The sequence below is a fragment of the Camelus ferus genome, chromosome X (assembly GCF_009834535.1).
Source record: "Camelus ferus isolate YT-003-E chromosome X, BCGSAC_Cfer_1.0, whole genome shotgun sequence".
NCBI classification, from domain to species: Eukaryota; Metazoa; Chordata; class Mammalia; order Artiodactyla; family Camelidae; genus Camelus; species Camelus ferus.
The window spans coordinates 99,078,888-99,101,730 of record NC_045732.1 but is presented as its reverse complement, the minus strand read 5'-3'; the positions used below and the strand labels follow the sequence as shown (position 1 = coordinate 99,101,730).

Genomic DNA, 22,843 nt, shown 5'->3' with positions numbered 1-22,843 from the left:
CAGCAACAGGGTTTGGATTTCAGATGTTCTCCTGGAGGATAAGATTTTGTTTATTTGGGCTGAATGAAATCAGGGATGTGCCTAAAGAGGACTTGTTCTTCATCCCACCCTAAGCCAGAGATTTCCTTCTCTTAGTTACAAATTTGTGTTTCTGTTTCATCATCAGTTTTGTGTTGGAACTGATGAGTATCTGTGCATGAGATATTACTCAAAATAATAAACTCCTGACTTTTTTAGGTCTCTGTCAATACAGGAAAAGGCATCACACACCCTAGAACCAGAGTACCAGCTGAAACCAACTTCAAAATGTTATATTTTTCTACATAAGAACTTCCAGAAGGGATTTGTTAGACTTACTTTGTATTTGTTGAAGAAGATTTTGGTCTTGAAATCCAGCACTGCAGGGCATATTTACAGGGCTTCAATGCAGAGTTGAATGGCTCTGCCTACATCCTACTCAGAGCATAGAGGCAGGAACCCTTCAACCCCTGTAAGGGGGCCCTGGGTTGGAGACATGCACATACCAAATTTGTTGCTTCCTGACCAGGATGCACAACCCAAAGTCTAGGGGAAATCTAAGGTTAGATTGCCCCAAGTTAACCCAAACCTCCAAGCCAAGAAATCATCTCCTCTCTCCTTTCTAAGAAAAAAAATTGATTGCAGGCTTTCCATTAGCTCCACTTGTCTTCTGGAGAGGTTCTGGCTAGATATCAGAATCAGTGAGAGAAAGTGGGAGTGGGGACATCGGCTGGGTTTGACATTCATGGGCTGGCAAGTGAGCTGAGCCAGTGGGATGTGCGCCAAAACTTTTAGATGTGGCTGGAGAGGCCTAGGTAGAGCAGATGTAACAAGGAGAAAGGACCATGAGAGGTACAATACCCACCTCAGGATATCCAGTTCCTATTTATCCAGCCCACTTACCCAGACTTGGTTGGGGCCACCTTGCAGACCCTCTGCCTTGGCTCTTTTATTGAATCTCCCAACTTGCAGAGCAAAGTGCTGCCACTGAATGAATGCATCAGACACTGCTCCAAGAGATATGTAATGAGTGCAGCCAACAGAAGTTGCACCAAAAAACCCAGATCTCCTCGCCGCAGTTAAAGAAACCATAAACTTTCATGCCATCCTGGCCTCAGGTGACAGCCCCATTCCCATTTAATTCTCCACGCACACCTAGGAGACTTCCTTGTGCCACTGTAAATGACGTCTACTCTATTTTACTTCCCACCCTACAACATACCTACCCTCTTCTCTAACCCTCCCAAGATCCTCCACCGAGCTCCAGAGCTGGGAGGCAATGGGCAGGGCACAGAGTAGCTGCATTGGTGGCCTGGACAAGAGCTGCTAAATGATGCACCTGGTGACATGGAGCGAGGAGAAATTGCAGCGATTGTGGAAAAGAAGATGGTGCTTTGAAGCTCTAGTGAAGCTCAGCCACACCGCAGCCACCCAGATTTCACTGTGGGTTATCCAGCTCCTAGGTCTTCTTCTAGAGGTTGAGGACACATTGCCTCTGGATCATGTTGTAAGATATGAGCCCATTCTTTAAGTAGGACAGACTGGGAGAAAAAAACTTGCTGTGAGAGCCTTCTGTTTCTGCAAACCAGCATATCTATTTTCACCTCAGCCCTCAAACTAACCTCCTGTGTGGGGCTTGGTTAGGTGGTGGCAGAACTGACACACTTTCAGAATATTCAGCTACCAGTGGAAAAATATTAACGGATATCTTCCTATCCTCATCGTATCCTTGACTGCACACACTGCCTTATCTGGCACACTGCTACAACCTGATTTCCTGAATGGGAAGACCTGGTGGTACTCAGCAGAGAATATCCTCTTTGAATTGATGAGAATGTACACAGCCAGTCAACAATGAGGAGCAGGAGTGAGAGCAAGTGAGAGGTGTGAAGAGACAGCTAGCAGCAACTGCCTCCCACCTGGGCTTTTTAGTTTTAATTCTCTGCTCTCCACTTTTCCACAGCTCTATGCATCTTTTTCACTATTGTTTTGCAGCCCATACAAAACATCTTCATTTGTTGGTGTGTCTTCTAAAACTAAAGATTGTTCAGGGGCAGTTTGGGCAGCACCAGAGCATAAATTGATGGAAACCAAAAACTAACTATCATCATACCTGCCACCTCTGTATACAGACACCTGCCTTCCAACCTATCTACCCTCACTTCTCTCACTTTCCTTCTCTCCCCATGAAGTTCTAGTGGCCTCACAACAAAATAATCTGGGCCTAAGGAACTGTGACCAGGAAAAGAGGCCAGACTTTGTGTTAGTCAGCATCCAGTTTTGCAGACTGGGTTATCTCAGTCTTTGCACCTAGTACCTCTCCCTCCCACCCACTACCCTCCCCTTTTTTTTTTTTTTTTTTTTTTGCCATTCATGTTTGTTTTTTGTTTTAATTGTATTCTTTTTAAAAAAGCATTATAAATATACTGTTTACTGCTTTTTAAGTACAAGGTTTTGTAGTTAACTTATCCACATTGTTCTGCAACCAGTGCCCACAACATTATTATAGTTTTTTCTTTTTTTCTATAGACCAAAGCAAACTGGACATTTCAGAGGAATTGTACTCAGAATATGATCTGGAGTCATATCCTAAAATCTCGATTCTTAGGTGTGTGAATGATACATATGTTCTTTACATAAATGTTTATTTATCTATCTATTTGTTATCCAATTTTTACTGTGGTAAAATACACGTAACATTTACAATGTACAGTTCAGAGGTATTAAATACATTTATAATGTGCTACCATACCACCATCCAACTCCAGAACTCTTTCATCTTATAACATGTAAACTCTACACCTATTAAATAATAACTCTCATTGTCTCTCTTTTCCTCACCTCCTTGTGGCCTAGTCTACATCCCATCTCTATGACTTTAACCATTCTACATACTCCATATAAGAATAATAATAAGTTGTGTGTGTGTGTGTGTGTGTGTGTGTGTCTGTGATTGGCTTATTTCATTACCATAGTGTCCTAAGTAAAGTTCATTCATGTTGTAGCATATTGCATAATTTATTTCCTTTTTAAGGCTGAATAGTATTCCATTGTACAAATGTATAAACATATTTTGTTTATCCATTCATCCATCAGTGGACGCTTGGGTTGCTTCTACATTTTGGCTATTATGAGTAATCCTACAATGATAATTGTTGTACAAATACCTCCTCAAAACCTGATTTAAGTTCTTTTAGATATATGCTTAGAAGTGGAATTGCTGTATCTCATGTTAATTCTATTTTAATTTTTTTGATGAACTGCCACACTGTTTCACATAGCAGCTGCACAAATTTACATTTTCACCAATGATGCACAAGAGTTCCAGTTTCTCCATATCCTCACCAAAAGTTGTTATTCTATTCCTCTTTTTTAAAACAGTAGCCACTCTAGTGTGAGGTGATACCTCATTGCAGTTTTGATTTGTGTTTCTCTATTGATTAGTGATGTACAACCTCTTTTAATCTTTTGACTACATGTTACTTGGGAGATATGTCTCTTTACCTATATTTAATTGTTATGGTTGTTGTTGAGCTGTAGGGTATATGTGTGTGTGTGTCTGTGTATATATATGTATATATGAATATGTGTGTGTGTGTGTGTGTGTCTATTCTGGACATTAATCCTTTATCATATGTATGATTTACAAATATTTTCCCCTATTCTATAGTTTCCCTTTTCACTGTGTTTTTGTCGGTATTAATGCACAAAAGTTTTTAAGTGCAATGTACTACCATTTTTAAAACTTTTGCTCTGGTTGACAATGTTTTTGGTGTCATATGCTGAAAATTGTTGCCAAACCTAATGTTGTAAAGCCTTTTCTCCTATTCTTTTCTAGGAGTTTTATAGTTTCAGATTAAACAGTATAACTTTGGTCCTTTTTGAGTTAATTTTTCATATGGTGTAACCTTATAGTACAATGGCATTCTTTCCCACGTAGATACCTAGTTTTCACAAAGCCATTTGTTTAATAGACTCTCTTTTCCCCACTGAATGGTTTTACCACCTTTGTAGAAAATAAAATAATCACATTTTTGAGGGTTTATTTCTGGATTTTCTACTGCCTAGATTCATTGTCTTTATGCCAGTCCAACCTGTTTTGATTACTATAGGCTTGTAATATGTTTTGAAATCAAAAATATTGTTATTTTGTTGAAGCTATTTTGGTTATTCAGGGTGCCTGACCACTCTGATTTTGTATTTGCCAGTGGAGAAGGAAGAGTTTCAGGTACATGATTTTCAGGGTTTGTTAGCATCCCTCATCTTCAGCTATGCCTGCTTTCTTAATAGTACCTAGAGAAGGAAACTTGGGCTTCAATGGGTAAGAGGCTGAAAACTAGTTCTCCAAGCTGGATCATATCTGCCACATTCAGTCAGGATGTTGGTGGGACAACCCTACAGACTGAGGGAAGTGAGGGGCGGGCTCCCTATCTAAGAGATGCCAAACCCCCTACCCCAGGGTGGCCAGGATGTAGGATCCCTCCTGTGGTGGTCTACTCTGCCTGATGCACATCTTAACTCTTTTCTCCTACTAATATGGATCCTGGGAATCTCACAAGGTCTTGGTGCTTCAGACTGGAGACGTTCAGTCACTTCATTTTGCTGCTTCCCTAATCCACCTCTGCTGGCAGGCAGAGGCCTCACAATTGTGGCAGTGCTGGAAGGTAGCTACCAAGTGATGGCGTAACCAGCCACACTGAGTTCTACAACATTCAAGCAGGTGATGGTCTCTGAGTACGGTTTGGAAACTCCAACTCTGTCATCTTTTAGCTAAAGCCTGAGCTCCTCCTCATCCCCCGTCCCACTTTCCCTCCTTTGCCATCTTTTTATTGGTGTCATTAGCATGAAAATAGAACAAGTGTTTAGTACATTGCACACAGGAGGAAAACTGTTTACTGCTGTCTCCTGATTGAGGGTTTCCATTGTTGGAAATGATACCAAGTCCAAACTCATTCTGCTCACCACACGACAGACCAGTAAATCAGGAGATGAGGTGTTGGGGCAAGAAATAATGACTTTATTTGGAAAGCTGACAGGCCAAGAGGCAGACTAATGATTTGCAAAACCATCTTCCCCAAGTCAGAATTCAGACTCTTTTTATACTAAAAAGTGGAGGGATGTGGTTGGTTGTTGCAAACTTCTTGGAGTAGGAATTCTTGTTCTTGCAGCTGTCCGCCTGGGTCAGGTCTTGGTGCCCCTGTAAACCTCCAACAAAACAAATGTTATTTTCTATTTGCAACTTGTTATTTTTATGTAAGTGCAAAAGTATTAATACCCTTAAAGGTCAGAGCCTTGAGAACAGGCTGTCCTGTATATTTCAGGCTAAAGGCAACATTATTTTACAAAAGTGCAGAACCAGCCTAGAAAACAGAGCACAGGTTTAAAGCCAAAAAAAAAACAAACAACAAAACAAAAAAAAACCCAGATCTAATGCAGAGTCAGATTTGTTCTCTTCTCTTACAGGTACCCACTGTCAATGTCCATTCTACAATCTTGTGGGAAGGGGTGATGACCATTGTGGTTACTTCCTGATGCACAGAGAGGTGAGAGGGTGAATATGGAACGGAATTGATCAGCCTAGGACAGGAAACATTCCTAAGAATCTTTAACTCAGTAGTATAATAATTAATAAATATTATAATTAATAATAATAATAAATAATAATAATTTTTCTTCCGTCCTTCCTTCTTTCCTTTCTTTTCTTCTCTTTTCTTTCCTTTTCTTTTTTACAACTACTTGAACCTGATAGACTCCTTAATACTTCATTGAACTTGGAGTTTTGGTTCCAGTTCCCAGTACATACCTATTCACTTTACTCTTGAGGCTGTGCCATATTTACACTAGATTCCCTGTGCTCTTTACTTGGACAAGCTTAAACAATCGTTGGTCTCTTTCCAGCTACAGTGAAACTATAATCTCAATACTCATCTTTTTTAAAGAGTAACCTTAAGTCTTCTAAGGGTTCACAAGACCATCGCTCCTCAGGCCTCTCAGGAGTTGGGTCACTTTCTGGTTCTGATGATGGTGGCGTGGCTTCACTCCACGTGTGATGAGTCCACGGCTTTACCCCAGCTAACCTGACAGACGAGTGTGTGGTCCCGTCCACCTTGCAGGCCGCTGATGCTCACGCCCTTGTTCCCTCCAGGTTTTAAGCAGGACTCGGTCTCCTTGTTGGGAAGGCTATGACTACTTCAGCTGCACAGGCAGGCCTGTGGAGGCAAACTCATGGGCAGAGGTGAGCAGAGCGCCCAGAGAGTTAACACACTAGGCAACTGTCAGGTCTTGTAGAGCACTTACAGATTCTGCGACCCAGGGAGCCACCTGGAACGGCCTACCGTACGGTATTTCAAAGGGACTTAATTTAAGCCTGCATCTGGGAGCCACTCTGCTCCTTAACAGGGCAAATGGCAAGGCCTTTCCCAAGTTACGTTAGTCTCCTGACATATTTTAGCAATGCTCCTTTTTAATGTACGATTCATTTTCTCGGTTTTTCCTGTTGATTGTGGTCTCTGGGATGAATGTAGTTGCCAGTTAACTTGCAATATGTTATACACTTGTTGGATTATGCTAGAGCAGCCCGTTATCACTTTGAAGAGTATTAGGCATTCCAAATTCAGAGACACTTTCTTTAAGGAAGGCTTTAACCACTTCAGATTGTCTCCTGTATTTCTATAGCATGTATAAGCTTTATTTCCCTGCCTGTATAAATGCCCATGAAAGCTCAACAAAGAAGTATTTCTTTTATGAAAAAAAGTTTTAAAATGTTCAGCATTTATGTTAATGTGAGTTAGGCACCCAAAAGACAAAGAAAAGAGTTAACATTAAGTCATGGTCCAGGTTTTCCCTTGTGAGAAACAAAAACAAGACTTATGGGACTCGATAAGTAAAGACCATCGAAGTAAACTGTATTTCAAATTTGTTTATATGAAAACATATTAACGATCACCTTAAAATTGTGTCCATCTTTTATTTTAAATGGGCATAGGCTCATCTACACTCATGTAAATGCAAACTCATGCAACGAACTCAACTAATACCTTTCTTAAGCTTTTAATATGAACACAGTTCCTTTTTTATGCAACCCAACAAAATCATATAAAGTGAAATTATTAGAAAAATATGCACCTTTCTTAATCTATATTGCATTTTTAATTACAGTTCAGATTATATGAAACACACGAATTTCAGGTTTTCAGATTAGCTGTGTCTTATAGAATATTAGCTATGGTCTTTATTTTGGCTGAAATGCAAAAATATGATTAATTTCTCAATAACAGATTAGTTAAAAATACTTTCCATTGACAGCAGTGCCAGTCCTAGAACAAAATATAAGTGAAACATATTTGTAAGTCATTTGTCTTTTAGTATCTCAAATATGCAGATTCTAACATTAAGCCCTTAATATGCATGTGCAAGATGTCCGAAGGGAAAGCTCACATATCTGGAGAACTAAAATTTTTTTAAATTAAAATACAATCAATTACAATGTGTCAGTTTCTGGTGTACCACACAATGTCCCAGCCATGCGTACGCATACATAGAAAAGTGTAATTCAAACAATTCTGTAAAGTAAGTTTGCTTTCAAAATTTAATTACACATTGCATATTGGATTTAAATTAACTTACAGTTAACTTATGACACATTGGATCATAAACACTAAATATGTAAAAGGATTTTAAAAAAAAACCATCCTTATGCAAAGATGGAACTAAACTCTGCAAGCAGTGCGTGCTGAGTAACCAGTCACTGCAACTGCTTCTTGGTTTGGCACAGTGACGGTGGTCAGAGGCCTCAGGGAAAGAATATTCAAGTACACACCCAGGTAAAACCAAGTCTGTCTAGTTTGTCTTTAATGGCAGTGACAAGACTTGAAATTCAACTATATTTTCCTTAAATATCATCAGAATTGTTCACGTGTTCGAAGGACCAAAGACAGTAAATTTTGACAGGGCTTCCTTTTGGCCATTTCTCCCCCAAAGAGTTGACAGCACTACTTAATACCAGTGAAACACCAAAGAGGCAGCCTTTCCTGGATTCCCATATCACTTGTCCCCCACTGTCAAAGTTACCCAGGGCTCCGGTGGGGAAATTGGAGTTGGGAGCCTCAAGTCTAGAAGAGCAATGGGGCCTCTATATTCATCAGAGTGTTCGTGGGAGCTCATGATTGGGTTAACAAATTGCAACAGACCCCAGCTGCTTGTCACCTTTAAGAAGAACAAATGTGCTTAGTAAATGCGCTGCTAGCAGGCCCTGTGCATCCTCCACACTCCCGTCTCCTTGCCATAAAAAGCAGAGACAATGCCTTGCTTGCACAGTTGAGTCTTTAGATAACACTGTGCTTCCTGGCAAAGCAATGACCCAGGCCCTCAGCTATAAAAGCCAGGCGTGCTTTCTGCTATTTAGTTAGTCTATCATCCCAAGACAAGAAACTGGCTGGTCTGGTGGTCTGCTTTGTAATTAATATGTCTAAAGGATGTATCATGTTCCCCTCTCCCCCTGACTTCCCTGAAGATAAACTAGGCCTCTGTACTCATTATGGATTCAACAATCTCTATCCCATTCTGTCTTTCCCTAAGTTCCTGCATTCCATCACACAACTGTGGATGATCTTTCCTTTGATTGTACACAATAAATGTGGGAGCATTTGAGAGGCTCATGGAGTTGGTCCCCCACTCCCTCACTCTCTTGACTTTCCACAGAGTCTTGAGTGATTCTTTCCATCATGGTGGGACTTCTGCCAGGCAGGGCCCACAAGTGTTCCTCTCCTTTTACAATACAAGGGGCTCCTAGCCTTCTTAATTGTTTTCCTGGATCAGACTCACAATTATGTAAAGTGCACACGTTGGTGGATAGAACTATGTATCCCCTAAAAATACAGGGCCCTGCACAGGCAGAGGACTGACACAAGAAGCCGCCGAAAGGAAGCCCCAGCATTAGTGCCAGTCCAGAAAAAGCGTCAAGACTTCCCAGTACTGTGGCCACATCATCTGGAAGCGCCCTGGCGAGGACAGACGAAGACGGAGTTACTGCTGCAGCAAAACTTACTGAGTGAGTTATTCTCATCGGGAAACACACAGCACGGAACACGGGTCCTTTTAGGCCTTGCTCCAGTACACACCGGAGGACTGTAATTTTTCCTGAGACACACATCCCTGGTACGACTTGTGCTCCAGTACGCACACGCTGTTTTCTACATACCCAAGATGCCAGCAAGTCCAACGAAGCATAACATCCAAAGGTCACACCAGGAACTGTATTGCCGGTTCCTTTCCAGCCTCCTTGGGGAAAAGGGCCCAGAGATAGAACAGCACGTCGTAGAACCTAAGTTAATGGAAGCTGCTCATACCAACGCAAAAATGTGCTCTCTGGAAAGCCGCCTGGGTGTCTCCCCTCCTGGAAGCCATCACCTCTTCATGTGCAAGGATGGGACAGGCTCTGAGAGCACGCAGCATCCTGCTGTTATCAAGTTTCCCAATCAGAAGCCATTTCCTTGGCTGTGGCATTTCATCACTGGGGGGCCCAGTGCCGGCCGTTTCCTTAGCTGTGGCATTTTATCACTGGGGGGCCCAGTGCTGGTGAAGACTGGGGTAGAATAGCCGGGCTGGGCTGAACCTGCGCTTGTCGCCAGTACAGCCGCACATGTCCAGCTGGTAAAGTACACGTCTCTGACACAGCACAGAGTCAAGGAAGCCAAGACATGAGCTGAGTGAGGTTGTGGTGAAGGACACGGGGCACCCCCGGGTGAAGCGGTGAGTGTCTGGAGTGAGCGTTTCCCTGTCGGGTAGCCTAGGAAAGCAACCTCTGCCAGCTGAGAGGGCAGCACTGATTACTGCAGGTCCCTCGCTTGTAGCGTGCGAGCACTTTCATGGGCCTTGCAGTCTGCTGTCGACCTGATAACTCCTTCCCCCAGCTTCAGAGGGGTCTTTACTTGCTTTTTGCTGGGGTTTCTTTGATTTTATCAAACCCAGACTACTGGCCATTAGCATTTAGGGCCCCTGTGGGTTAATGGTGTAGAAGGAATTGTCCCGTGCCGAGGGTGGCTCCTGGTCCGAACGCAGTGCCTTGTCAGCTCTCAGATGGCAACACCAGACCCGGTCCCTGTGCCCCAGGAACTAACAAGGATTTTCTAATTGATCCCTCTAAGGAGGGGGAGCCAGTCCGACCACTTCCTGAGCCCCAGTGCCAGGAACTGGGGCTGGCTGTGTAGGAAGGAGTGGATACACTGGCAGAGCAGCCAGAGCGGCTGGGACAGCTGGCTCGGCCGGAGAGTGAATGTTCGAAGGATCATATCCTAACGCGCATTCCTTTCCTTTTCTGATTTTCCCTCATGTAGTAGCACAAGTGCTTGTCCACAGGGCATCCCATCATCTTTCCCACTTTTTCAGAGTGTCTGAAATTGCAGGAGGGTGCAGAGCCCTTCAAAGGCCACCGCTCCCCAGCACCGTGCTGTAAACCTATAAATAGCCACTGCCCTTCTCTAAGCGCTTCGCCTTGGCGCTAACCAGCCGGGCCGAACTCCGGGCCTGCAGTGATTTTAGGAACTAAGTGGAACCCGTATATTCTCCCTGGGAACATCCTACTCTCAGGGGAGAAAAGAGTACTTTTTGGTTTTGTTGTTATTATTGTTGTTTTCTGTTCTCTTCCTCCATTTAACAACAGTGAAGTTCTAAGCATCACAAAACTAACTTGACTATAAATGGAGAAATGGCACCAAAAGAAAATGAAACAAAAATCCCAAAGGACCAACAGAAAACCCTAAATAAATGCTCAGGTTTGGTCTTGGGGTTTTACTTATACCGATGACACAGGAGACCACAAACGAGATGATTAACATAGCAAAGGTGGCAGTATATGGAGAGAACCTGGCATAAACCCCTTGTGGGATCCAAACAGGTGCTCTGGCCACACATTCTTCATCTTTCTCTTAGACATGGATTCATAGATATAATCAGATCACTTATTCAAAATATACCTAAGAGAAACTTCCTTAGGGATAGTTGAAACGTTCTCTCCCACTCCTTTTTTAAAAACAGGAAAACAAGACAAACAAAACACAAATGATGCACACAAATGCTGGCATCCAAAGAAATGAACCGGTTCACAAATCAGGTAAAAGTCCAACGATTTCCTCTCTATAACAGAGTACTCTTCTAAAACAACTCGGCTTATTTCAGAGGAAAAGCCCCAAATGGTGAGGAATAAAGTTTCTGGCTGTACACAGCAGAGCAACTTACCATACTGTATGGAGCCTGTTGGCCCCTGGATGTCAATTCCTTTTTCCAACTGCCAAGCACTAGAGCAGTTGGGGCCACTTTGGGGAATTTTGAAGGGAAATTTCTCAGGACAAGTGGTCCTGGCAGCTGCTAGGACTTTTGACTGAAAATTCCCGAAATGGGGCCAGCTGGCCACAAGCAGTAAGGCTCCTGGCTGGCTCCTAAAACTTGTTACTGAGTTCCAAACTTATTCTGCTTGCCACATGACAGGTCAATAAATTGGGAGATGAAGTGCTGTAGCAAAGAATAGCAACTTTATTCAGAAAGCTAGCAGACCTAGCAGATGGTAGATGAATGTGTTGGAGAACCATCTTCCCCAAGTCAGAATTCAGGCTCCTTTTATGCTAAAAAGGGGAAGGGGTGTAGTTGGTTGTTGCAAACTTCTTGGTGTAAGAATTTTTGTTCTTACAGCTGATCAAGTGGGTCAGGTCATGGTGCCTTTGTAAAACCTGTAACAAAACAAATGTTATTTTCTATTCTGCATCTTCTTATCTTTATTTTAAGTGCAAAAGTATTAATATCCTTAAAGGTCAGAGCCTTGAGAATAGGCTCTCCTGTGTATTTCAGGCTAAAAGCAACATTCATTTACAAAAGGTGCAGAGCCAGTGAGACTAAGCCTAGATAACAGGGCACAGGGTTAAAGCCAAAGAAAGAGATCTAACGTTGAGTCAGATTTGTTACTTTCTATTACAAGTGCTTCTGGCTTTGTGGACACACTGAGGTATTGGGAGTGTTGTGCACTGATCAAGGCATGGAAGAGCTACATCCCTCATATGTCTTCCATCTGGAGGCTCATTTTTTTCTGAGTTATATACTTTTATAACAAAGTATGTTGAAAGATGAAGTGGGATATTGAAAATTTTAAGATTTTACATGAATAAAAATATATTCAAATCAGGCAGTACAAAACCAGAAGTATTTAGGAATGCCCCACCCAAAGGAACTAGAGGAAAAACATGTATTAGACAAAAAGCAGAAGGAAAGCAAGGAAATTATTGCTTTACTGTAATTGTAAAAATTATTTTTAAATTATTAAATGTTTTATAATTATTATAATTACAAACTAATGATTTTATATCGCTTAACTGGTTACTTAATATGGAGATATCTACCTGGCTGTTTGTGATTGGTTTTTCTTAGGTTTTGATTTGTTAACCATTAGACTTTTATAAGCTTAGGTTTCCATTTGTTTATGTAGGCTTCTAAGGACTAGATTGTCACATTTTTGTGGAACTGAGGCCTTAACATCTATTCTGAAGCTACCCCCAGGTAGATAGTGTCAAGAGTTGAGTTAAACTGTACAACACTCAGCTGGTGTCATAGAATTGGTTGATGTGAGAAAAAAACCACACATCTAATGACAGAAATATTGAGTGTTTGAGTAAAGTAGAAGCACAGGGTAAGTGCATTTTTCCTTTACACACACTGTGAAAGATATGTTTCAAAAGTGCCTAGAGAAAAGCAGTTTACAAATCAATTTACTTAAAATTTATAGCTTATTAGAGGAAGTCTGCAGTGTTTTATTGCTTGTCAACTCCATATTACAGTCAATAACACTGATTCTGAAAGTGTTTTTCTTATTAGACTTGTGAGTAAGAGTATATAATTTTGTGCCTTGTCAAATATTTTTTAAGACTTAAAAAAATAGAATCATGGACGAACTGGAAGACTAAAGAAAAAGAATTTTAAGAAAAAAGAACCACAGAAGATTATTCTGAATAAGAGTAAAGATAATTCTGAATAATATACTTCTGAGTAAGAATAAGGAAGTTATTCTTTTGTAATGGAAAAGAACAAATCTGACTCTATATTTGATCTGCTCCTTTAGCTTTAACCACTGTGCCCTCTTTCCTAGGCTTAGTCTTGCTAGCTGTACACTCAGGTAAAATAACAAGTTACAGACTAGAGCATAAAATTTGTTTTGTTGAAGGTTTTGCAAGAGCACCATGACCTGACCCACGTACAGGAACAAAGAATTCCTGCACCAAGAAGTTTGCAACAACCAACTACACCTCCTCCCCTGTTTTTTTTTTGTTTTTTTGTTTTTGTATAAAGGGAGCCTGTATTCTGACTGTAGCAGGATGATTCTCCCTCTGCCAGCTCTCCAAATAAAGTCACTATTCCTTGCCAACACCTTATCTCCCAATTTATTGCCTGTCATGCAGTGAGCAGAATGAGTCTGTACTTGGTAACAATTTTTACTCAATATAACATTTAATTGGTGTTTCACCCTGTGTAAAACATCATACAAGAAATTTTAGAACCAAAAAAGAAGAGATGAATGGTTAAAATTAAGTGTTGTGCGCCCTGCCTAGGGAGTTGGCATACTACTAACTATGATTAGAGCCTAAGTGAATGAAACTATACTAGAACTGGAGATGATTATGAGAGAGACAAATGAAATGCCTGGCTTGCAGTGGGGCAGCCATAAAGGCTTCTTGGATGAGATGATTGAATAAAACCTTGGATGCCCAGAATGTTCAAAGGCTAAGATAATACCCTCAGCAAAGGCTTGAAAGGTTAATGTGAGTGATATGTTGGGGATGATGACTTATGCGGATGTGTTTGGAACAGGTTTATTAGCTAGGATGGGTAACTCTGCCACAGTCATCTCTTTGTCTGTTTATAGTGTGTGGCAGTGTGCATGACATGTATGTATAGATTTTAAAATTAAGATAATAAAGAATAATTATTTAATTTTTCTGCCATAATTGAATTGATTAGAACTATGACCAGCTCTCCAAAAATGTCTGGCTTTAATTTATGTGAGCATTCTTATTGGAATCTTTATTCTCTTCACTTGGATCTGACTTCTTGCTTCATTGTAGTAGTTAATTTTGGAAACCAGCAACACATGGAAGAAGGCTAGAGAAAGGGGTAATACTGATAAACTATAAATAATTGATAGTTCAGGATAGAAGTATGCATTAGAAAAGTTGGAAAATGGGAGTCCTTTTTGCTTTTTCAGTGCTGTGAGCTATTTATCCAGTTTCTCATCATAAATGTGTGCACTATGTGGCAGAACTGTTGGTCAAGTACATTAAGAGGAAGTCAAATTCAAGAGAAAAGAATAAAGACCAATGAATACATAATTGGTTTATTAAAACAAAAGTGTTTAACAGACAAGAGATAATTTGTGTCTCTAATTGTATACATCTAGTTCTAGGACCTTATTTGTAATCTTAGACCTAATTTTTTTTGAGATGTAATTATGTATCATAATTATAAGCCCATTTTGTACATATAAAATCAATATTGAACTTAATATTGCTTATTTTAGGTTTAGTTCAAAATTTTAATATGTATAAATCTTGCATAGCATAATTATAGCTTTCACATAATAGTTTCACATAATTGTAGCATAATAGTTTGCTTTCACATATAGTTTACTTCTATAGTTCCATGGTTTTATGTCTTGTCAAATAGTGTCAGAGCATTTCCCAGTTAGGCATTTAGATTATTCTAATTGCACCATTGTGGATATTTTTGAAATTTTTTCTTTTATTTTTTAGAGGAGGTAGACTTATTTTAGTCTAAGTATTGACACTATGGAGAGAGTTTCACCACTTGAAAAAGTGTTATGTGTTCCATAGCTTGAATCTTTTGGGAGAACCATGTTTCATTTTTATTACACATAAGCAAGGCAATTATAGTATTATCACATAGTTTATGGAAGATAAACACACAGGGTATATTAGTCCTGTAGAAAGTTCAGTTTGTTACTGAACCAGTCTTGGCTTCAATCACTGGACACCAGGTTGTGGTAAAGGAAAGTCCTGCTTCCTGGTTCCAGCTCCCTCCCCCTTCTTCTAGTTGTCTCCTCCTGCTGGGCTTTGCCTGGGGTCAGACCCACTCACCCTGGGTCAAATCCTCCTCCCATGGACTCAGACTCCGTGGAGGCTGGTCCTATACACAGCATGCACCAAAAACGGTCACTGAGACCCTGCTGTGAAGCAGCCCGCACTGGAAACCAGTGTATAGTCTCTCACTGACCCAGGTGGACCCAATCAATTTTCCTCTGGCCCTGTAAGTTACCACTTTTTCTTTAACTGAGAGGCAGGGGAAGTAGCTGGCTGTGTTACAGGATCCTGTTGGATGAAAAGTTTATTCCTCTGATGGCTGGAATCATGCAGTGCCATGGGGCGCTCATATCTGGGCCTGATGTGGCCTTGGGAGCCACAGGGGCTGGTCCCCTGCACCATTTAAGCTATTTGTTGGTCTTTGATTGAGTGTAAATAGTTGTACTCCATTTTGGGTACCTCTCATTTGTAAGACTTGCTACAGTTGTAACACAAGTGGGTTTGTGCACTGGGTGTGGCCTGCTTCCTGGGTTCCTGGTAAGGGGAGGCACTCACTGAGTACTCCTTGCAAAGCTGCTTTCCCATCTGCTGCAGAGACTGCTAGGCTTCTGGCAGGGAGGGGTGCCGTAGAGTCCTGCTCATGTGATTCCTACTTAATTTAAGACCTGTTCAGATTCTGGAGAGTCTAATAAACTTAGGGAGACATGTCAATAGACTGAATCCCACCAGTTCTGTCAGGTTCACTTGTTTTTGTGCAGATCTTGAAATAAAGGAAGCTATTGGAAGACCTCCCATTGCAACCCTTTCTTTGCACTGTGCCTGCGACAACAACAGGAAACATTTTATTTATCCGGAATAAACACACAGGCAGCTGAGGCTGCGTGCCTGTGGGTTAACAGTGCATTCCAATCCACCGCACTCCCTCCCTTTGCTAGCTATGTGAACTCCAGTGAGGAATGTCACATCTCTGAGTCAGTCCTCTGCTGGGAAACAAGCTGCTGGAGAACCAGCAACTAGAAACCAAGCTGCACCAGCATTTCCATGAGCGTAAAATCTTACATTCACACTTACTTGCTTAAAAATGCACATGCTTGCTTTCTTTTGACGTTTAACAGTAGATGACCTATAGCACGTATTTTGCTAAAGGAAACTTGTGAGGGGCAATCCTGAGATTGACCGTGAGTGCATGAAGGAGGGCAGACATCTCCTTAGGGTACAACAATGGACGGTCCTGAAAAGCCAGAGCGTCCCTTAGCAGAACTTGGTTCTGCCATGAAATCATGCGGTTTAACCCCAGGGAAATATTTGCTATCTCGAGATGTCCCAGAGGCAGTAACAGGATAGACTTAGAAATTTTGCAAACCCCGAGGAGGGTGACTGTTCCTGGAAGGGATGGGCCTGACATTAATCAGTTAGCCAGCAAGCAGAACTTAGTGCTCATCCTGTGGAATATCTAAGGCCCCACCTCTTTGATCGCATTTCTTTCTGAGCTGTGTACTCCTCATAAATACGATGTCGACCAGGCTTTTGGGACTCTAGATCCATGAGATCTTGAGTCCCCTGGTCCCATCTTTGCTCTTTTCTTTGTCTCTTTGTTTCTTAAGTCTTGTGTCACCTGTCCTCAGACACGGTCCCAAGCTGTGCTGGACGTAGCAGTACTCATCTGTGGATGGGGTGACGAGACACTGGTGAGGAGTGAGGGTGGTGAAGCAGAGGCAGAGCTTACAGGGCTCAGTGTTAGCGTGGTGGTGGTGGTGGTGGTGGTGGTGGTGGTGGTGGTGGTGGTGATTTTATCCTTAACTCCCGATTGTCAAGATTTTGAAGTCTCATTTTTTCCCATTGATTGAATGTATAAGTTGCGGGCTGCTATACCAAAGTCCCACAAAAATGCCCTTTGCTTTTAAAAAGGGGAGGGGCAGGGGTTGGAACTGTTGGTTTAGACTGCAGGTTCCTGGTGCTTGAGCACAGCTCCGCCTTGTCGGCACGGAAACCTTCGCACTGAAGTCGATCTTCAGGACCAGGATCCTTTGGCTTCAGTTGTCTGCGTCCACTGCCCTCTCATTTGCTCTGCCCATGACTCTTGCTGATATACCTGGCTGAAGACATGCCTTAAAGAAGCCTCTCCATACAACTCCCAGTAAAGACTTCTTCACGTGTCCCTTCCCCAGAGACTCCCGCACTCCTAGAATGAGCCTGGCACAGTGGCGGGCCACTACCCTGGTGTCCGTGTCTGAGTGACTCTTCCCAGCAGCTCTGAGGTAGGTACTGCTGTCACCGAGTCCCGGGGGCTGTGGGATGGCAGGTAGCTTGCCCTCGGGCCCTCGCCCTTGGCCTTTGGCACCAGGAGCCAGTTCTCCTTTCCCACAGCGGGCTTCTCTTTGCTCAGGAGAATGTTTCCCATCTGCCTTGGCGGCCTGGAAAGACACTGCATGACATTCTCCTCCACCGTAGCCCTGCTGTGTCACATCAGCACCTCTCCGTGGAGGGGCACTTCTTTTTCTTTCTTTGTGTTCACTTCATTTTATTCTCTGGAATGTGGTTATTCTAAACAACTCTAAATTTGGGCACATTTCGAAGAATGAATGAAATATTTTACATTTCATCTTAACAAAATTTTACAGATGTCTGAATGGGATACTTAAGTACAGTACGCAGGGGCAGGTGAAAACTTTTTGGAAAAAACAATGATTAAAATATAGTACTTGATTCAAGGGCTTTTTTTAGGCTGAGAAAGGTCATAGACAGCTTTCAGATGCAGTTTTCCTTCTAAATGAAGAATCTAGCTGCTAATAGAAGTCAGGGATTTCTTTCACATTTTAATTCTTGTGTTTACTCTTAAAATTATGAAAACAGATTGAATGTACATTGCTAAGGTGAGCTTTCTAATTTTTTCTCTGCAGATAATGATGATGTTTGAACTGAACAACTCAGGTAAGACATAGGACCTATATAATATGCTTTTCTTAATCAGATTTCTTTATAGGAACTGCTAAAGTCATGTTTTAACTTTGGTGGAGATTATTTCTTGGCTTTGGGTGATCCTTCCAAACTGGAGTATGACTTACTACATTTTAAGGTAAATTCTGAAAAGAACTTAGCAGGATATCTTTATTCCTTCAGCTTATACTAAAAAGTTTCAAAGGATTTTACTGTTTTTAGAGAAGAAAAGAGAACATTTTTAGTGTTTGTAAACAGATTATGTTGTGTTACTGTATTGATTGCACGAAGTTAGCTTCTGTTAGATGTCACTGGGAAATGAGAAGGCTTGCATAATTATCTATATCACCATGTATGTCTATATTCAGTGCTACAATTAGAATCAGAGAGCTGTTTGTGTGGATATTAGTTGTTTGAGCAAATGTCACCATACTCCCAAGTAGGATATATGGGAGGCCCTAAATTATAGATGGGAATTATAAAAAAATTGCACCCTATTTCTTGGTGTTTGGGTCTAGTATACCTCTAATTTGTTTCATCAGAATAGTAGCCCAAAGTAGGAAATCACACAGTATTATGAAAAAAGAAAAGAAGTATTGAAGAGTCCCGAAAAGTTATAAATTACAAATCTCAAGCAATTTCTAAGACTTAATTTGGTAAGTGTATGCAGCCACTCATCTGGGTGGAGGTTGCTAGATGGCATAATCTGGTTTGCAATTTGATGTAAAGATTCTAGTAAATCAGTGCTGAATAAAGACAACGTGTAAGGCAGTTTGAGACCTACTGAAATACTGGGATAAGTGATAGACTGGAATTCTGCACATCCATTACACCCTTATAACACAACGTGGAACTTTGTGGTTATGTATCTTCAGAATTGTGTGGAAGGAACAGTCTTGGGATGGGAGAGGTTCCCAGTGTTGGAAGTGAACATGCTGAGGTGAAGTGGGGTGGGGCCACCAGCAGAGGGATCAGCAGATGCCAGGGTAAAGGTGAGGGCAAGGGCTACTGCCAGGGCTGAGCGTGTGCAGCTGAATTTCACTTGCACCTGACCCTCCATTTCTGAATGGCTAAAGCAAGAATGGGCAGCAGGGCCAGGTGTCCTGTGTTAGAAGTTGGACTTAGACCTGAGTCTCTGGAGCAGCAGTGAAGAATGTTAAGGAACGGACATTAGATGGATGCTTTTCCTGTGTCAGTATAGTTGGTATGCCTGTTTGGGTTTGTGACTCTTTTTTCTAAGTAGAGGTCATATAAGCAAGACTGCAAAGAACTAAACAGAGGAACTGATTTAGTGCACTGTTGCTGTATCAGGAAATTAAGGGGTTTAGGATGGCTTTGGTTTCCTCTCAACATTAATTTAGCCTGGGCATTGGGCAGAGCGATCCACTGAAGCTGAAAAATCCTCAAGTGGCCGGCACTTTGATTGCCTCACACTTTTGTTGGCCAGTTTAAGTTGCTTTAATTATAGTAGTAATTACTGTAGTGGTAATTAAAGAGCCAGTAAGAGTTAGGGACAAGTTGCTACATGTTTTACCATAGCAGTGTGGGGCATGCAGTAGGAAATGCAGAATTATGGCACCTTATGAGAAGTGTTCAATTACATTATACTGGGTCGTATTTACATATAAGCAGGAGATTGCCAGATAATATTCACTGCAGTGATTTTGCCAGTTCATCCTAGTCAATGTAACAATTATTGTTCATACGTTTATTACCTGTCCATTGAGGGATTCAGAGTATCTTCTTTTAGGTTCAAGTTAATTACCATTTTTGCTCCAGGGCTCTGTTGTTCAGTACAGCTGTTTGTTCTTTAAATGTGACTATTTAAATTAGTTTAAATTACATAAAATTTAAAATTCATTTCCTCTCTCCCACGAGCCACACGTCAAGTGCTCAATAGCCACGTGTGGCTAGTTGCTGCCATATCAGACACTGCAGACAGAGGACAGAGAATTCTGTTACACACTGCTACTCTAAAAGTTGACTTCTTTTAGAAATTTTAATATCTTAAAAGCCATTTAATATTGAAATATTTAAATGTTAAGTGGTACAACTTGATTCAAAATAACTGGGGAGAAGGGAGAATGAGGAGCTGTGGAGGAAACAGGATTTGCTGTAAGTTGATAATTAGTAAAGCTACGTTTACATTCTGTATGGTGTCATTATAATATTCTCATTAGTCAGAAATGCTGTGTATATTTGAAATTTTCCATAATAAAGAATAAAAATAGAAGACTTACATAAGAACAATTCTTTCACCAGGCTGCAAAGGGGCACCTGAAGTTGACCCTCCCTCCACTACCTGTAGTGCCGGAAGCCTTCAGTCCTGCCACAGGGTTTCCCTTAAAGGGTACGCATAGTACCACATTTTTGTTTAAGGTTTATTTCATCCCTCCTGGAAACACAACAGTAACAGCTCAAGCTTGCATTTGTTAAGTGGAGTTGGAGCTGAGAAGTGAGTCTTGGGGGTAGAATGTGCTAGATTATCTTATTATACTAAAAGTTCCCTTGTGAGCATAGAGGAATGCTTGAGACGATGGTTTTGAGGGTTAGCCTGGGCCTTGAGTGCCCGCCTCTGTCAGCCGTGACCCCAGGGAAGGGGAGCATGAGCTGTCCACAGCTGTGTCAGAGGACCGATCGGGCGTTGCCTGGTAGGAGGTGGCGCACTTGGAGAATGGTGCCCGGCACAAGGTGGCGCCCTCAGCGGACGGTGCCTGGGAGGAGGTGGCGCACTCAATAGATGACAGCTCTTGCTATCGGTGTTCCTGTGCAGAAAGGAATTGGCACTCAGTGTTCTACTTCCCTTAGACACCCACATGCATAGAGGCAGGCAGAGCAGGGTACAGATCTGACAGGATATAACAGTACCTTTTATTTTCCAGGCTTGTGAGATCAAAGATCTTGAGATTAAGAATGGCAGGAAAATCATCGCTTTTTAAAGTAATTCTCCTTGGAGATGGTGGAGTTGGGAAGAGTTCTCTAATGAACAGATATGTGACTAATAAGTTTGATACCCAGCTCTTCCACACAATAGGTTGTGGAGTTTTTAAATAAAGATTTGGAGGTGGACGGACATTTTGTTACCATGCAGATCTGGGACACGGCCAGTCAAGAGCGATTCAGAAGCCTGAGGACGCCGTTTTACAGAGGCTCTGACTGTTGCCTGCTTACTTTTAGTGTTGATGATTCTCAGAGCTTCCAGAACTTGAGTAACTGGAAGAAAGAATTCATATATTATGGCGGATGTGAAAGAGCCCGAAAGCTTTCCCTTTGTGATTTGGGCAACAAGATTGATATAAGTGAACGGCAGGTGTCTGCAGAAGAAGCCCAAGCCTGGTGCAGGGACAACGGCGACTATCCTTACTTTGAAACAAGTGCAAAAGATGCCACGAATGTCGCAGCGGCCTTTGAGGAAGCAGTTCGGAGAGTGCTTGCTACCGAGGAGAGGTCAGATCACTTGATCCAGACAGACACGGTCAGTCTGCACCGAAAGCCCAAGGCCAGCTCATCTTGCTGTTGATGGTCAGAGAGGTGGCCCGTGCGACCTAACCAGCCCACACACATACATAAGCACGGGGTGGAGGAGAGAGTTAGCGTTAGCAGCAATGGGTCACATGCTCACTAAGTTAACCCTATTGCTGCCTCGTTAGTGGGTAGGAGAAGGGGGACATTCCACTCACAGGAGAATCTATGTACTCAGTAACGGCACCTTACATTTATAAATTCTGACGGTTGTCTAATAATGTTTAATTTAAATATGTAAGTTACAGAGCTAATACATGAGATGACCAAGACTAATTATAATTAAAACACTTGAGTATTCTAGAAATTACTGTTTTTTCCCTGGGAAATAGAGAGCTACTTTTTCTATGTGTACATTTTTATGTAATTAGCACTCTGTTCCTGGTTCAGGGAAAACGTGTCCTAAAGCAATAATGTTAGATATTAAAGATTAAAATCTAATGCATTTGCACAGCAGTTGTTTGATTTTATTACTTCATTCTCTTTAAAGTGATGTACGTATTCACGTTTTCATTCTACATCACAATTGTTCTCTCTGGTGATCACTTGTCATTTGTGTGCCACACGTGTGACCCCATCCAGCAGAGAAGCTGACTTTCCAGCAGAGCAGTGACAACCCTTGGAGGAAGCACTATGTGTGGATTGTACTTTGTGGGAGGGGAAATGAAGATGTCTTTATTTGGTCATGTTTATTCAGTGTCTTCTCTGCCACTGAACAGTGTTTAGTGATTTGGTCTCGAGATTTTCTGTCATTTTACTGTGGTGAACAGACTTACTGATAAAGCAAATTGTGGTCTCATGTGGGTAAAGTTCAAGTTCACATGCTGTGCCATTCCTGCCAGTCCTGTCCTGCAGAGGCACACCACCGCCTGGACTGCGTGTTCATGAGGACGGAACCCTTGACTGTGGGGCGGTGGGTTATCAAGGGACATGCTTTGGTGGGGGGTGTCATGTCGGGGAGTACATTTTGGAACAGCTAGATTGAGAGTTCTCTCCCTAGCCCCACTGTGTGGGAACCACTGACAAAGAATATCATTACAGTAAGCTAAGGTTTTGAAAGTCTGGCTTCCTAACATAGCAGGCAATTCGGCTTTAAGCAAACCATTTTAACATTTTAAATTTGGGGAAATGAAATCTCTTTGTATTCTCAGGTTAAAGAGAACTGTAGTTCTAATTATTTATAATCAGTTCCCCCTCCCCCCAAAAACCTACAATCCTCCATTCAAAAAACAAAATAGGAACCCACCATTACCAAACTGGTGTATTTTATATATTCCTTTTCCTCTAGAGGG

General features: G+C 41.8%; 1 pseudogene; it reads left to right on the top strand.

Annotated features, from left to right (window-relative positions):
* Positions 1-17,241: 17,241 nt before the first annotated feature.
* Positions 17,242-22,002, top strand: LOC116662240 (annotated as a pseudogene).
* The last annotated feature ends 841 nt before the right edge of the window (positions 22,003-22,843 follow it).